We start from the raw sequence: 17,188 nt of genomic DNA on the forward strand, positions 1-17,188 counted from the left end.
GCTAATTCCATTCCTGGGTGGGAATTGAGGAACTGTCGGATGCCCTGCCCTCTGTCTCCTGGGAGGCCCACTGCAGGTATCTGGTGTCTGGGATCGGGACCAAGTTATTCCTTCCACCTCTGCGTCCCCATACTGTTCTTGCTGCTCCTCCCCACCCCATAGTAAACTGCAGCTTTCTCTATCCTGGAATCAAGTCTGGTTTTGGATACTTGCTAGCTGTGTGACCCTGGGCAAATCACTTCACCCTGTTTGCTTCAGTCTCCTTATCTATAAAATAAGCTAGAAAAGGAAATGGCAAATCACTCTACCATCTCTGCCAAGAAAACCCCAAATGGGGTCATGAAAAGTCAGACATAACTGAAAAATGACTAAACAACAACAACAAAAAACCCTTAAAAACCTGAAAATAAGGTCCTTGCTCTTCAAATTACTAGTGTGTGACCTTATACAAGTCATTTCATTTCTGTGAACCTTAGTTTTTTTAAACTGTAAAATGAAGGATTTAGGTTATGTCATATCTAATACCCACCCTTTATCTCTTTAGCACTTTGTAGTATTGTTTTCCCTAGACCAGTGAAGGACCTTATGTGTCCCCCAGGCTTTTGAGAGTCCTGGGGCCAATCACCCAGGGAACACCCAAACCCCTCTGGCTGTCTGTTTAAAAAATTACATTTTCAATCAACAAAAACCCCATTTTTCTTCCTCCTATCTTACCCTCTAATAGAAAAAAAGAGAAAGAAAAAGAAAACTTTTGAAACAAATATGCTTGGTCAAGCAAAGCGAATTCTTGCGTTAGCCATGTCCCAAAATGCATTTGTCCTGCACCCTGAGTCCATCCCTTCTTCCAGTAGCTGGGTAGCACACTTCACCTTTGAGCCTTCTGTCCATTTTGAGAGGGAACAAAGGGCAGCCTTGAAGGGTAAAGGAAAGGAAGGGCTTACCAAAAAGAAGCCTGCATCCTGGGGCAGTTGTAGAGGAGAGAGGGGGCAAGATGGGTGTTTGTTGTCAGGTAGGCAAATTCATTCAAACGCTGATCTGGTTCCATTGCTCCCTGGTGAGTCTTTCTTTCGTGGTATAATGAGGGTTAAGTGACTTGCTGCTAATAGGTGTCAAGTGTCTGAGGTCAAATTTGAACTCAGGTCCTCCTGAATCCAGGGCTGGTGCTTTATCCACTGCGCCACCTAGTTGCCCCCTCTGGTGAGTCTTTCTGAGCATCATTCAACACTGTGAGCCCCTATCCCCAGCTGCACCACCTTCATTTCCCACTGTTCTCTGCTTCCTCTTACTTAATCTTTCAAAGTAACACTTATCCCAGAAATCTAGTGATTACCCTGAACATTCATTCATTCACTCACTCACTCATTCATTCGTCAAGATTTACAAATCTTGTCCAAAAAGATTTGCCTCATTCTGCAACCTGAATCCATCATCTCTGATAGTAGATGGGTAGCAGCTATAGTGGCAAGGCACTGGGGATACAAATGATGGGCTCCTGCCCTCAAGAAGCTTACACTCTACTGGAAGATAGAATACATATACACTTCAGTAAATACAAAATTACTCGAGGAGAGAAGGTGTCAACAACTTGGAGGTGGGCTTCCTATCAGATGTGGTGCCTGAGTGGGACTTTGAAGGAAGCTTAGGACCCACTGCTTGGTAAGAAGAGCCTCATTTAGTTACCAGCTGTGTGTTGTTATCTAATCTCAAAAACTCTCACTGAATTCTCATTTAGAAATAGATAAACCAGCGTACCCCACTCTGTACCCCTCCCACCTGTGTCCCTACTCTCTGTACCCTTCAAGCCTGTACCCCAACCCCTGTACCCCTCATACCTCTGCCCTTACCTCCTGAACCCTTCACACCTGTGTCCCTGCTCTAAGTACCTCTCACACCTATAGCTCTACCTCCTTTACTCCTCATTTGAATTTCTCACACCCTGGAACCTTTACACAAGCCACTGCTTCATATTCTCTAACCCTGGTCTTGTTCCTCTTTTCCATTCAAACTACTCCACACTTCCCTTCTCTAGGAAGCCTTTCTTGGTCCATGGTTATTTGGGACAGACAGTATTAAGGAATCCCTCCTCATCCTCCAAAGACTTCTGCATATACTCCCATACAGATGTACTTGCTTAGACATGAACCTATGCATACATCTGTCCTGGGTGTGTGCCTCATCTCCCTCATCGAAATGGAAGCTCCCCAAAGGCAAAGACCAAATCTCTTCCTCTGGAAAGCTCACTGTGACCCACTTCCCTAACCTAAAACAGGGCTCTGCACATGTGAGTGTCTCAGGACTGTCCATCTCCATGCTCTATGCTTTGCTATTTGTCCTCTTCTCCTTCTCCTCCTCCTTTTCTCTTCCTCCTCTCCTTCTCTTCCCTTTCCACTTCTCCTTTCTATTTTCTCCTTCTCTCTTCCTTTTCTGTTCCTCTTTCTCCTCTCCCTCTCCTCCTCCTCCTATCCTCTTTTCCTTCTCTTCCTTCTCCTCTCCCTCTCCTCCTCTTCTTTCTATTTTCCTCCTCCTGCTCTTCCCCTCCTTTCCTTTTCCTCCTCCTCTCTTCCTCCTCCTCCTCTCCCTCTCCTTCTTCTCCTTTCCTTCTCCTCTCCTTCTCCTCTCCTCCTCCTTCTCCTCCTCCTATCCAATAACTATTTACTAAGCACCTACAACATGCAAGATACTGTTCTGGGGCTTGGAGATACAAAGACCAAATGAAAACAACCCCTGCCTTCAAGAAGCCTGCAATCTACTGGGGGGCACCACATAGAAACAAAATTAATACATACACGATACTTTGAGGAAGGGGGAAAGAATACAAAACTGAGGAGACAGGACAGGCTTCTTGTATAGGAAATGGAATGTGAACCGAGCCTGGCAGGAAGCTAGGGATTGTAAGAGGGAGGTTGCATTCCAATCAAGGGACATGACTGATGCAAAATCCCAGAGGTAGGAGCTGCAGTTCTGAGTTGGGGGGAAGGTAAAGATGCTCGTTTGGCTGGGAGACAGAGAGCATGAAAGGGAATAATGAAGGTGTAGTAACCTCGGACATGGAGGCTAGCCACATACCATGAAGGGCTTTAAATATGTCTTTTTTTTTTTTTTTGCGGGGCAATGGGGGTCAAGTGACTTGCCCAGGGTCACACAGCTAGTAAGTGTTAGGTGTCTGAGGCTGGATTTGAACTGAGGTACTCCTGAATCCAGGGCCAGTGCTTTAACCACTGTGCCATCTAGCTGCCCCCTTTAAATATGTCTTAATAGAGACTTAGGAAGCTGTGGAGTATCATGATCAGATACAGGGAAACATGAAGCTCACAAGAACATGATAAAGGTCTTTGCTTTACTAGGGGAAAATTCTTACAATGTGAAAGGCAGTCAGGGAAGATAGTGGAAACTGGTCAGGTCCACTGGGCACCCGGCTGGGGCTCTGGAGGGAATGTGGCACTTTCTTACCAAACCAGTAAAGTCTGGGGTGATGGGGTTCTTTATCTGGATCTGACAGGACCATGCATAGGGTCAACAGAGCCAGGAGCCTAGACCTGGAGACTGGTGCCGATTCATGCTCAAAAGGGGGCATGGGGAGTTGGTAGCTCATCAATACCCAAACTTCCCACGTACAGTAAAAGGGGCTTTGGTCCATTACTGCTGGTCTTATTCTAACAGGAGGCAGTTAGGTGGTGTAATGGATAGAGTGCCAGGTCTGGAGACAGAAAGACCTGAGTTCAAATCTGGACTCAGATACTTACTAGCTGTGTGACCCTGGGCAAGTCTCTTCACCCTGTTTGCTTCAGTTTCTTCATCTGTAAAATGAGCTGGAGAAGGAAATGGCAAACCACTTGGGTATCTTTGCCAAGAAAACTCCAAATAGGGTCATGAAGAGTCTGATATGGCTGAAAAACAACAACAACAACTACTACTACTACTATTCTAAGAGAGTGACTCAGCTCCCCCTGGGCTTCTTCATTTGGCTAATGTATTCCTTACAAAATGCCAAGCTAAGGAGCTTATATATCTCTGTATCCCAGAGGTAAGAGGCAGTCTGAACAAAGCTTTCATCAAGTGCCAATCTCTAGGCACAGATGCCAATGGACTTGTAGAGGATGTGGAGACATTATGTGGCATATGCACAGTGAGTTGTAGTTGAAAGACCACCAAATTTTGAGCCACTGATTCCCAGACTCTCCTCAGTCATCAAGGGTGCCCTGACCTAGAGCTGAATAGGATTCTCCATGACATCACCCTTGGTGGGTCATCTAGCCTCCACTTGAGTATCTCCAACAAAGGGGAGCTGGTTGCCTCCTAAGATACTTCCTTCTAGATAGCCATAATTGTTAGAAGACTTTCCCTTAAATCCCTCTCTTATCTACCTTCAAGCTCATAGTGCTCTTGGTTTTGACCTGTGGGGGTCAAGCAGAACAAATTAAATCCCTCTTATACATGATTATCTTTCAGAGATTTGGAGACATGGAGATCATGGTCCCTTTAGGGTCTCCCCAATAATACAGGTCACATGCCTTGCCACAAGTCTGCCATCAACATGGGGTGGGGGGGCAGCACTATAGCTTCTGTCCTGAGATCCAAGAGCCATTCTAGGAGTCTTGAATCATCTATTTCCAAAAGCTAGCTCTCTTTAAAGCTAGATGTAGGAACATAGAATAGGCAGTAGCCAGCTAGGAGAAGACCCTACACCCTGCCTTCTACCTGAACTCAGTTTCCGTCTTCGCTAAGGTTCCACTGATAGAATTTACCTGCATTTGCTTCAGATAACCATTTTCCTCTAGGGTTTGGGTGGAAAGCCCTCTGGGTTCTGGTTCTTCCTGACTCAGACTCCTTCCTTCACCCTGGTTTAAACTGCAGCCTTTTTAGCTTCCTCTATGGGGACCAAAGTCCTTTTGAACTGTGCCACATGGAGGAAAATGTGGGCAGCAAGTGGCTTCTGCTAAGCCCCGGGTCCCTTTAGAATTATCATGGTGGAGTCAACTCTGGGATTGAATCTCATCTTGAGTCATTAGGAGATAGTGACCTTAATCTCTCTCTGCACCAGGGGATTTAGTGGCTGCTGGATTTTCTTTATAAAGGGATAAAATGACAACAGTGAAAGGACAATGGGGGTGGATTGGGAGTTGCTTGTTGTAAAGGAAGAAGTCGGTGATTCATGTTTCTGGCTGCAGAGGCAGAATCTGATTCTCCTCATTTTTAAATACTCCCCACCATGGGAAAGGAGAGAGAACTCTGATGAACTGGGCAGCTAATGGAGAGTTACTTTCTTGCCCAGTAAGGAAATCTGGGAGGGAGATGTCTCAGTGTGCTTGAATTAGCTCAGCAGTCAGCACTGTCAGCTCTCAGCAGTCTCTTGGGCACCTCAAAACTCCAACCTCTGGGCTCAACATTGGCATTTCAGAAAAATTGTGTCAGGGGAGTCGGCATCTGGAGACTGGATGTTTTACACTCCCTGACTAGGTGTACCAAGATAGAGAATTAGCTCTCTTCTTCTGAATCCCCCCACCCCGCAATTCTCCAAAACACACAGTCCCAGAAAGCCAAGTTCAAAAGATGCCACCAACTGCTGAACTTTGGGATTTTACTTGAATACTACGGAGACAATTTGTGTTTCATTTCCTTATCAAGGCTGACAAACCCAGGGCTTCATATAAATTCTCCTGTCATGTAAGCCCTTTGCCACCTGGTCCCAGCCTACTGTTCTAGTTAAATTGCACATTTCTCCCATTTCACACCTACTACAGAACATCCAAACTGACCTTCTCTCTGGTCTTCCAACATGATAGTCTATCCCTCTTCTCCATGCTCATGCATTTCCTCTCTCCCTATGCCTAGAAAGCACTTCTTCCTTTCCTTTGCCTCTTAGAATGCCAGTTTCATTTAAGACTCAACTCAACCATCACCTTTAATGGGAAACCTTTCTTGATCCTCCCAGCTATTGATTCCTTCCCTCCTTGAATTTCTTGGTATCTATTTTTTTTGGGGGGGGCTGGGAAATGAAGGTTAAGTGACTTGCCCAGGGTCACACAGCTAGTAAGTGTCAAATATCTTGAGGCTGGATTTGAATTCAGGTCCTCCTGAATCCAGGACCCGTGCTTTATCCACTGCCACCTTGCTGCCCCCTCTTGGTATCTATTTTTGTTTTTTTTGTTTTTTGTTTTTTTTGCAGGGCAATGAGGGTAAAGTGACTTGCCCAGGGTCACACAGCTAGCAAGTGTCAAGTGTCTGAGGCTGGATTTGAACTCAGGTACTCCTGAATCCAGGACCAGTGCTTTATTCACTGCACCAGCTAGCTGCCCCCCTTGGTATCTATTTTGAAAATATTTTCTACCCACCTGTATATATATGTCTATGCCTCCCTTCCCATCCCAGGTGGCTAGCTAGCACCTTAAGGACAGGAGCTGTTTTACTGTTTGTGTTTTTATCTCCAGGTTCTATCACTATTCCTGGATTATTTGTTGTTGTTGTTTAGGCGTGTCTGACTCTTCGTGACTCCATGGACCACAGCACGCCAGCCCCTGCTATCCTCCATGATCTTTTTGAAGTCGGTCCAAGTCCATGTTTGTTGTTTTCATTCAGAGGTATTTAATAAATGCTTGTGGATTGATGGATTTGCTAAGGTCCCTTCTAGCTCTGAATACTATGATCCTCTTAGATAACATATAAAGGTTTAATGTTTGGTCAAGGTGAGGTCACTTTCCTTCTGATGAGTCTAGGTAGGCTTCTTGGAGGAGGCAGAATTATAGAATCTGCTTGAAGAATGAGAAGGCTGTCCTATGGTGGGGTTTGGGTTGGGGAAGAAGGAATTTTATACTTTCTGAGGCAGGAATGGGAGATGGCATGTGGTTGAGTGAATCTATTCCTGAATTCAGGAATGTCTCCCCTGTACTCCATCTCCCCAACCTTGATCAGATAGGTCCTGAGATATTTTTGCCCTAACTTGAAAGCCCCTAGGGTTAGTTTTCTTTTAAATTTTCTTATGTGTTTTATATGATTGCTTACTATCTCAGGGAAGGGGAGCTAGAATTTGGAATTCATAATTTAAAAATTGCTTTTTAGGGCAGCTAGGTGGCACAGTGGATAAAGCACTGGCCTTGGATTCAGGAGGACCTGAATTCAAATCCAGCCTCAGACATGTGACACTAGCTGTGTGACCCTGGGCAAGTCACTTAACCCTCATTGCCCCGCAAAAATTTTTTAAAAATGCTTTTTATATGTAATTGGAGAAAAAGAAAATATTGTTTTTTTATTCATTTAAAAAATTTTAGTTCCAAATTCTCTCCCTTCACTCCACATTGAAATTTATTTATTTTAATTTTAATTGATGAAATAAAACAAGAATTTCCATAACATAGTGGAATAAAAAAGATAATTGTACACAAACTATTATGTACATCTTGCTATTCCTTTTAAATATATAATAAAGTTATCATGTGAATTTCTTTTTTCCCCTTTTTTCTTCTCCCTACCACCCTGCCTTACAGATGGCTACCATTAGACACAAATATATATATGTATATGTATATGTATATGTATATGTATATGTATATGTATATGTATATATGTCTGTGTCTGTGTCTATATATATAAAATCATTCTATACATACATTTTAGGAAGATGTTGGAGTAGTTCAGAAATTTCCCCACCCATCAAGAAGACAGGAAATATGATACCTAGGGTTAGTTTTCTTTTCCTCAGGGGCATTCAGCCCATGCCAAAGGCAAATGTGTATGATTTGTGGGGTAGGAGATGCCTGTCAGAGCTTTACCTTTGCATTCATGGGACAATAATAATAATTTACAGTTAGATAACACTTTACAAAGTACCTGGTAACTCACAAACAACCCTGTGAGATTTGCAGAGCTAGAGTTTTTAATCCCCATTCTATGGATGAATAAACTGAGGCTCAGAGAAACTAAGTGTCTTGCCCACAGTTATACAGCTGGAGCCCAGATTCAAATACTAGGCTCTCAAATGAGTGTTCCTTTCTCTATGCCAAACTGTCTGGCCAGTCAGTGACATAGAGACAATTTCAGTACATGAGTCCCCTGGTCCCCTGATGGCCAGATTTCATTACTACAGTATTTACAGTTAAATACTAGAAAATTTAATTCAGCAAATCCTTATAAAGCACCTACTGTGTGCAAGTATTTATACATTATTCCAAAGATGAAATATGATACAGTCCTTGCCCTCAGGGAGGTAACATTCAGCTGGGAGAAATAGAATATGTTACTGATAGGTAAATTCAAAGTATTTATAGGCAATTAATACAAAGTAATTTCAAGAGGGAGAGAAAAGAGGGCAGAGTTGACTCATCTAGCTAACCTCTTCCCAAAGCTATTACTCCTCAGTGCCTGCCATTCAGAAAGCAGATTTTAGAGTAGGATGAAAACTTTGAGGTCCAGTCCAATGCCCTTAGTCTCTAGTCTAGAAAAAGGGGAGGGGTTGGGGGAGGGCCTTACTGCAGCTCTGCCAATAAAAGAGCAAAGTCAAGATTCAAATTCAGGTCTTTTGACCTGACCCAGCCCTATGCCTTTTGGACCAGAATAGGATTAAAGTCTCTTTAATCCAGGCTTCCCTGACATGACAAACAGAGAGTAACTAAAATTTAGGGAGAAATTGGCTCAAAGCCGTGAACTTCATTGACAACATGGTTGCTGCTGAGCAGCTGAGTTATCCAAAGGGAGTTGCAAGGCAGGAGGGATTGAGTATAGATACCAGATCCTGACGAGGTGCTCCTGGAGGGCAGGGACTGCGTTTTTTTTCTGTCAAGTTAATCCCCCAGCTCACTGGGTTTAGTAAATGTTGGGGAATCCCCAAGATAATGACAGTAATGAGAGAAGCCAAGCTTTGTATGAATATTTACAAACAGCATGTAAATAAATGAATAGGAATGAACACAGTGAAATATAGACGGAAATGCTGAGGGGATACAGGGTAATGGAACAGTGAGCACTGGGTGGGGTAAGTATGGTGTAACCTGTCTTTTGGCCCCACCCACAGGAACATTGTATTTGGAAGTCTTGGGGGGAAGGGAGGGGACAGATTACTTCCTGGGCAATTTTTCCCTCATTCCAGGCATTTAAGGGGTCTATACTTGACTCTGAGGTGAAAAAGGGTTGTGGGAAGAAGGATCCACTGTGGTATGTCTATGGTATACTCATTGGAACTGATGGAGTAGGTGAGGGGTTGTGCAAATGTGATCCACTGTGATGACCAGGCATGAGCTAGGAAGGTAAGAAAGTGACCTTATTTCCCCCCTTTCCTACAGTTGAGTTTCCCTGCTAGTCAATCCATTGACTTCCTGCTTCAACGGCCCTTCCTTAGGCTGACTGATTGACAGTGGGGATTGAGAAACTATTCTTTTCCTAAACTATTACCGTCATTTCTAAGCTATTTAAAATTTGACAAAACCTCGTTGGCCAACAAAACCCAAGCTGTTTGTTGTGTGATTCAATGTGCAGATAGAGATGAGGAGAATCGCTTTCCCTTTTCAAAGGCTGACCTATTTGCTCAGGAAAGCTGAAAGGGTAGGGGTGGGGCTGGGCCAAAAGAGAGCTCAAAAACATAGGCAGAGAGAGGACTGATGTTCTCTTGCCTTAATGCACCTGCAAATGCACGAATCCTGATTGGAACCACTGACTTATTTCTTTTCCTCTTTTGTAAATCCATGATCTCGAAAGCAGCATGCCATGAGTAAATGTTTATTGATTCAATCTGAGAACCTTCATTGTTGGGCTTCTTCTGTGTAGGCATTTCCAATCATAAAGGGGCAAGGGGAGGAGGACTACTATACATGCATGAGTATCAGAGTGATGTTACCATAGCAACTGAATGAAGTTCCCAGTGCACCACTTTACCAGGTTTAGGAGGAGAGGGATAAGGTGTTACTAGGGGTGCGGTGATAATGGGCAGCAAAAGAAGCAATGGATACCAGAGGCCAAACACTCCCTGATCTCCACCCAGCCAGTCCTTAAGTGACATCATTCAAAGGTGTCTGAAGAGGAGCAGTCTTGCTCAGGACTCTCACAAACCCAGAGGAATTTGTAAGGCCTCAGGTAGAGATTATCCAACCCATTTCTATCCATGGGAGACCCTTCTGCAATCAGAAAGCAAATTATAGGCAGGTACATTTATGACTCTCTATTTCCCCCTCTTCCATCTAAGAGCTTTTAAGAGAACTTAGAAGTTATCTACTTCAACCCTTTCATTTTATATAGGAGAAACTGAGATTTAGAAAGAGAGGAAGTACCTTGTCTAAGGAAGGCCTGATTATATAAATTAGTAGTGGGATTGGAACCCAGTTCCTAAGACTCCAATTGAATGAATGAATAACTAAATGAAATAATGAAAAAAGCATTTATTAAGTGCTTACTATGTGCAAAGAACAATGCTAAGCACTGGGTATAAAAGTAATAAGAATTCACATTCTTACAGGATAGACAAGACATAAAGGAGTCTCAGCTGTACAGCTAGATGGAAAAATCCCATGGTCCCTAGCAGGTAGTAAGCACAGCAGATGGTCAAGTATCTTTTAAAATTTTGTCCACTGAGGGTCAGCTAGGTGGCACAGTGGATAAAGAACCAGCCCTGGATTCAGGAAGACCTGAGTTCAAATCTGGCCTCAGACACTTGACACTTACTAGCTGTGTGACCCTGGGCAAGTCACTTAACCCTCATTGCCCTGCACCAAAAAAAAAAAAAAAGAATAAATAAAAAAATTTGTCCACTGATAAAGTCATATATGTACAGTGCAGAGGACTTGGTTGTCAGCACTTTCCTTTCTGGGTCTTCAGGAGCTGTGGTTGTGGAGGATGCACAGAAGCAGTTTCCAGATCCCATCCCCAAAGAGGTCATTTGATGGGAAGACCAATGGCTGCAGCTGCTGGGCTAAAAGGTCAGTGGTCTAGGGGGCGCTGGTATTCCCAGGGCTCTCTGGCTTACCTATCTGTTGGTGGCAGCTGCTTGGTGGTTGGTTTTCACAGTAAAGAGCAAGGTGGGGATTGCTCCCCTCAGTAGTGGTCGAAGGCACAAGGAATGCTAGAGAGCAGTCCTGGTTGTCTAGGTAGGTGGGGGCTCTGCTCTCCCAGCACTCTCTGGTTCAGAGTACTGGGTGGGTCCATCAGGGTCAGAGGGGAGGTGGTAGCTGGTAGCTGGTAGCAGTAGTTTCACTCATCTGGTGTGACTCCTATCCTTCCCTTGGGATATCTTCTTGGTGGCTGGTTTGCAGTCGATGGGGATGACTGGCTCCTTCTTCAGGGTCTGGGCTGGTGGTCTGGAGTTGAAGTGGGGGGCACTGGCCTTGCCCTGGTTCTGGAGTTTACCTGTCCATCAGTGGGTTGGATAACGGTTGGTTTTGGTGGTGCCAAGAGTGTGGGCCCCTTTGTCACAGGGATTTCTCCCTTCAAGGACCAGACTGGTGGTCAAATGAAGTGCTCTCTCCAGTGGATAGTGAACTGGCCCCTGGGCATATCCCATCTTTCTCCCTGTGGGCAGTCTGTGGAAATAGCTGGGAAGGCTGGCTCTAGAGTGGAGGAAGATAAGGAATCTGAGGTAATGCTACTCAGAAGGTTCTCCCCAGCACAGAGGGAGAAACACCTCTCCCAGGGCCAGTCAGCCTGTGGATCACCCCATCTGTCCCAAACCTTTTGGTACTGCAAGTCCAATCCTGGACACTGACTGGAGAGAGGTTTAGAGGGAAGAGACTCCAGCTTTATTTGGCGGCAGGGAATGGGCATAGGCCCAGGACACAGACACTGAAAGACAAGGAATATAGTCTGGTAGAGTCGGAGGGGGAGACTTTGCAAAGGGCATAAGAATATAGGACTCTAGATTTAGACCTAAAAGGAGCCTTAGGGCTCGTCTAGTTCACCCCCTTCCATTTTACAGATGAAGAAACAGAGTCCTAGAGACATTAGGTGGCCTGACCCAAACCATTTCAAATAGGACCATAGATTTAGAGCCAGAAAGGACATCTACCCAACCTCCTTTTCTTACAAATGTGACTTGTCCAAGGTCACATGGGTAGTGTGCTTATTATTCTACATACAGGACCCTTTCCACTATGCCATGCTGTATACCCATGGGATGCATTTATTAAACACCTACTATTTGCTAGGCACTGTGCTAAGCACTATAAATATCTCATTTGGTCCTCACAACTCTGGGAGGTCGTTTCGATTACTTATCTCCCTTTTACATCTGGGAAAACTGAGGCAACCAAGTTAAGTGGCTTGCTCAGGGTCACATAGCTAGTAAGTATCTGAGACCAAATTTGAACTCAGGTCTTCCTGTCTCAGGGCTTGGCTTTCTATCCACTTTGCCACCTATAGGCCTCAGGAGAATCCCGGGAGTGGGAAGGATTATGAAGCAAGGCTGAGAAAGGGAGAAGAAAGGGTTAAGAATTAGAAACCTGGGGGGCAGCTAGATGGTGCAGTGGATAGAGCACCGGCCCTGGATTCAGGAGTACCTGAGTTCAATTCCGAACTCAGACACTTACTAGCTGTGTGACCTTGGGCAAGTCACTTAAACCCAATTGCCTCACCAAAAAAATAAATAAATAAATAAAATAAAAATAAAAAGAATTAGAAACCTGGGAGAGCAACCCAGGCAGGTGGGAGAGGGGACAGGTATTCATGGTCAGAGTAAAGGGGAGCAAGTTTTCCTGGCTTGACTTGAGTAGAAAGTCTGAGAGCAGGATTTAAGGGGGGGGGGAAATGGGGGGAAAGAAGGGGCAATGTGTGGATGTGCCCAACAGTATTGATGTAGACAGACAGACAGACAGATAAAGCATTTACCAAGCACTTACTATGCATGTGCTAAGTATTGTGGGGCAGCTAGGTGGTATTATAGTGGGTAGAGCACTGGTCCTAAAGTTGGGAGGACCTGGGTTCAAATCTCACTACAGACACTCACTAGCTGTGCCATCCTTGGTAAGTCATTTAACCCCAATTGCCTTAAATATACAGGGCCATCTCCAGTCATCCTGATGTATATCTTGCCACTGGACCCAGGTGGCTCTGGAGGAGAGAGTGAGACTGGTGACCTTGTACAGCCCTCTCTCACTGAAATCCAATTCACTGCAAGTCATGACATCACTCCAATGTCATGGTCTTCTTCGAGAATGAAGGACAAGCAAGAACAACACAATTAAGCATTGTGTTAAGACAACACATAAAGGGGAGTTGGAATTGGGATGGGTGAGGGAAAGGCACACACATGAAGCAAGAGTCAGTATTAGATTTGTAGTCCAGAAATCTGGGTTCAAGTTTTACCTTTGTTATTGACTTGCTTTGTGATCTTGGCAAATCCCTTTCCCATTTTGGTTCCCAGTTTCCTCTTCTATAAAATGAGGGGTTTGAACCAATCATAGGGTTGTGCTGGAGCCAGTTCTAAGGGGTAGCAAGAGCTGATTGTTAAATTTTCAGTAAGAGCATTTATATACATCTCAGAATTGGCAAATGATACAAGTTTGGTCTTGGTTAATTGTTTTGCTGATTATCTAGACTCAAGAAAGTGATTGAAGAAATTGTCATAATGCAGATTAAATTTAAAGTGAATCCTGTATACATTCCCACACCCTGCCCCCAAAGCCAGTTGTTAAATTTTCACTAGCATACTCCTGAAACTAAATGTTCACTTAAGGGTCATTTCAGTTCTAGCAGATTTACAAAGTGCTTGAGGGGCTGCACTGAAGGAAAGAGAATCTTGTGAGCTAGGGTGATAAGAGTTTTGATTAAAACCACAGAGGGAAGATATAATCCTCAGCCCCAGGCTCCTCCCCAAGTCCTAAATGTGCAGACTTTCTCCTGGAGAGTGTGGGGTGTGTGAAAATGGAGATGGCAGTGTGGTTTATAGATCAAGTCTAGATCCCCAGGGCAGGGGAAAGTTGGGGGGAGGGGAGAACTCCCTCCTTCTCTCTTCTCTTTCCTTCCTTCCCTTCTTCCCTCCTTTCTTCCTCTTTTTTCTTCCTTCCTTTTCTTCCTCCCTCCCTCTCTCCCTCCCTCCCTTCTTCCTTGCTTCCTTCCTTCCTTCTTTCCTTCCTCTCCTTCCTTTCCTCCTTCCTGCTAGCCTTACATAAACATATATTAAGTATTTACTATACACAGGCTTTACAAAAGGCATGGTCCCTGTCCTCAAGGAGAATGCAATCTAATAAACATCCTACAAACTGTCTTCCTTCCTAGCTTTTTACAAAACAGTCACTGCTATTTGCATGCTATGTGATCTTGGGTAAATCACATAACTAGGCCTGAAGTTTTTTTTTTTTTTTAATATATGTACAATCATGTTAAACCTATTTCCACATTAGTCAGAACAAAAGGGAAAAAACACAAGAAAGAAAAACAAAACCAAAAACAAACCAAGTGAAAATAACATGCTTCAATCTGCATTCACACTCTATAGTTCTCTCTGAATGTGGAGAGCATTTTACATCATGAGTCCTTTGGAATTGTCTTGGATTATTGTATGGCTGAGAAGATCTAAATCTATCACAGTTGATCATCATACAATGCTGTTGGGAGTCTGGACAATGTTCTCCTGGTTCTGCCTACTTCAGTCGGCATCAGTTCATGTAAGTCCAGGTTTCTCTGAAATCTGCCTGCTTCTCTTTTCTTATAGCACGATAGTATTCCATTACATTCATATATACTACACCTTGTTCAGCCATTTCCTAGTTGGTGGGCATCCCCTCGATTTCTAGTTCTTTTAGGCCTGAGTTTTAGAAGCAGTTTGGCATAGTGGACAGAATGCTGGACTTGGAAACAGGAAGACCTGGTCTTGGATCCCACCTGAGACACTTATTAGCCTCATGACCCTGGGTACTTGCCTTTCACAGCCTGTTTCCTCATATGTAAAATGGGAATGAAAGCACTAGCACCGACCTCCCTGTATTGTTATAAGAATCAAATGGGACAATGATGAGACCGTTAAGTGTGAGCTATTGTGATTTGTCCATTTGGAAAATAAGGAGGCTGACCTGGCTGGCCTTGAAGGTCCCTTTCAGTTCTAAGCCCTCATGAGGCCTGCTGCTGTGACAGGAGGAAGCAGGGCAGGTCTGCGCGGTGGAGCTGGGGTGATGTTTGTGCAGTGGGCAAAGGGTGCAGAATGGGCCTGAAAGCCCTTGATAGGGCTGGTGGGAGAAGACACTTTAGTCCAGGCTGAACAGCCCTCATGTCATGTGAGATGGGATGATGTCATGCATTGAGTGACTGCCTTGAAAGACGGGAAGAGCTGCATTCAAGTTCTGCCCCAGGGAACTTAATGACTGTGACACTGAGCAAATCATTCCACCTCTCAGTGTTCTAGGTGGTGAGTGCTCTGAGTAACAGAGAAGATGCCAATCTGTATTAGTAGAGGGATTTCCTCACCTGGGAGTTCCTTAAACCAATGAAATAATAATATTAATAGTAATAATAATAATAGCATTCATATAGTTCATAAGGTGGTTCAGTGCCAGCCTGGAGTCAGGAAGACCTGAGTTCAAATTCATCCTCAGACACTATCTGTTTGACCCTGGCCAAGTCAGTTAATCCTGTTTGCCTCAGTTTCTTCATCTATTAAATGAGCTAGAGAAGGAAATGGCAAACCACTCCAGTATCTCTGCCAAGAAAACCCCAAGTGGGGTCACAAAGAGTCGGACATGACTGAAAAGACCAAACAATAATAACAACAAGAAGTTCTTTAAGGTTTTCAAAGCTCTTTATGAATATTTTCTATTATTCTCTTTATGAATATTCTCTAAACCAGTGAAATAAGAACAATATTTATAATGATGATAGCTGACATTGTTCTAGCAGTCTATGGTTGCCAATGCATGCCACATATGTTATCTCCCTTGATCATTTGCTCTCCTACTCCAGTCCCTATTCCTAGCCTATGCTCACACCATAAGTGGCACTTTGGTCTTAGTGTGTAAAGGTTCAGTAATAACTATCTTTAGCCATTCCCCTAAAGCTTCATGCTCAACAAGCTTAACCTGATTTAAAAAAAAAAATCCCCAACTTGTCATTGGGTTCTGGACCCATGGTGTAAGAGAGTATGGAGACTTCATCTTCCTCTTTGGAAAGGGAGAAGCTGAGGCCTTTCAGAGGAGCACCATGGTACAGTAGGAAGGATTTGGAAGCAGGATGCTTGGCTTCGAATGTCAACTCTGTCATTTACTAGCTGGGTGAGGTCACTTTATCCACTTTGTGCCTCAGTTTCCTAATCTGCAACCCACCCCCCACCCTTGTGTGATCTGCTTTGTAGTATTATTGTAAAGGACGTGATTTGTAAAAGCTTAAAGGGCCATATAAATGTGAGCTCTTGGCAAAAGGAGGAAGAGAAACAGAAACAAGCTCAGTGGGCACCCAGCAGTTCCCTCTTCTCCTGGGGTTGCTGCTGAAGAGAATTGAAAGCAGACTGGTGAATTTACTAGGTACGAGTATCTAAAGTCCCAGGGCTGGAGTTTAAAAATTGTCTCTGAAGAGAATTTGGAACACAAAGTTTTAAAAAATGGATGTCAAAATTGGTATTTTACATGTAATTTGTGAAACTAAAATTCTAAATATTGAAAAATAAATAAGGCCATGTTCCCCTCCTCTCTTGCAGGCTCAGTCTCTCTCGGGTGCTCCCTTGTCCTGCTGCCGCTGCCCCGAAAAATCGAGAAAATAAAAGACTTCTTGCTCACAGCCAGGTGAAAGGATGCCAAATCTGTCAAGATTAAGAAAAACAAGGACAATGTGAAATTTAAGGTTCGCTGCAGCAGATACCTGTACACCTTGGTCATCACAGACAAAGAGAAGGCAGAGAAACTTAGACAGTCCTTGCTTCCTGGTTTGGCTGTGAAGGAGCTGAAGTGAAGGAATCATTCAATGTTACACCTGTATTAAAATGTGGTTTTTTGTTTTTGTTTTTGTTTTTTTTTTGGTGAGGCAATTGGGGTTAAGTGACTTGCCCAGGGTCACACAGCTAGTAAACGTCAAGTGTCTGAGGCTGGATTTGAACTCAGGTCCTCCTGAATCCAGGGCAGGTGCTTTATCCACTGTGCTACCTAGCTGCCCCTGTTTTTTTTTTTTTTTTAAAGAAAGAAAAATAAATAAAATTATCTCTGACACTTACTAAGTGGGTGACTTTTGGCAAGGTCATTTCATTTTTCAGGGAGTAAATTTCTCCATTTGCAAAATGAAGGAATGGCACCCATTG

At 43.9% G+C, this 17,188-nt stretch overlaps 1 pseudogene; it reads left to right on the forward strand.

Moving 5' to 3' along the window:
• Positions 1 to 798: 798 nt before the first annotated feature.
• Positions 799 to 16,845, forward strand: LOC122728951 (annotated as a pseudogene).
• Positions 16,846 to 17,188: the final 343 nt, after the last annotated feature.

The sequence above is a fragment of the Dromiciops gliroides genome, chromosome 5 (genome assembly GCF_019393635.1).
Source record: "Dromiciops gliroides isolate mDroGli1 chromosome 5, mDroGli1.pri, whole genome shotgun sequence".
Taxonomy (NCBI): domain Eukaryota; kingdom Metazoa; phylum Chordata; class Mammalia; order Microbiotheria; family Microbiotheriidae; genus Dromiciops; species Dromiciops gliroides.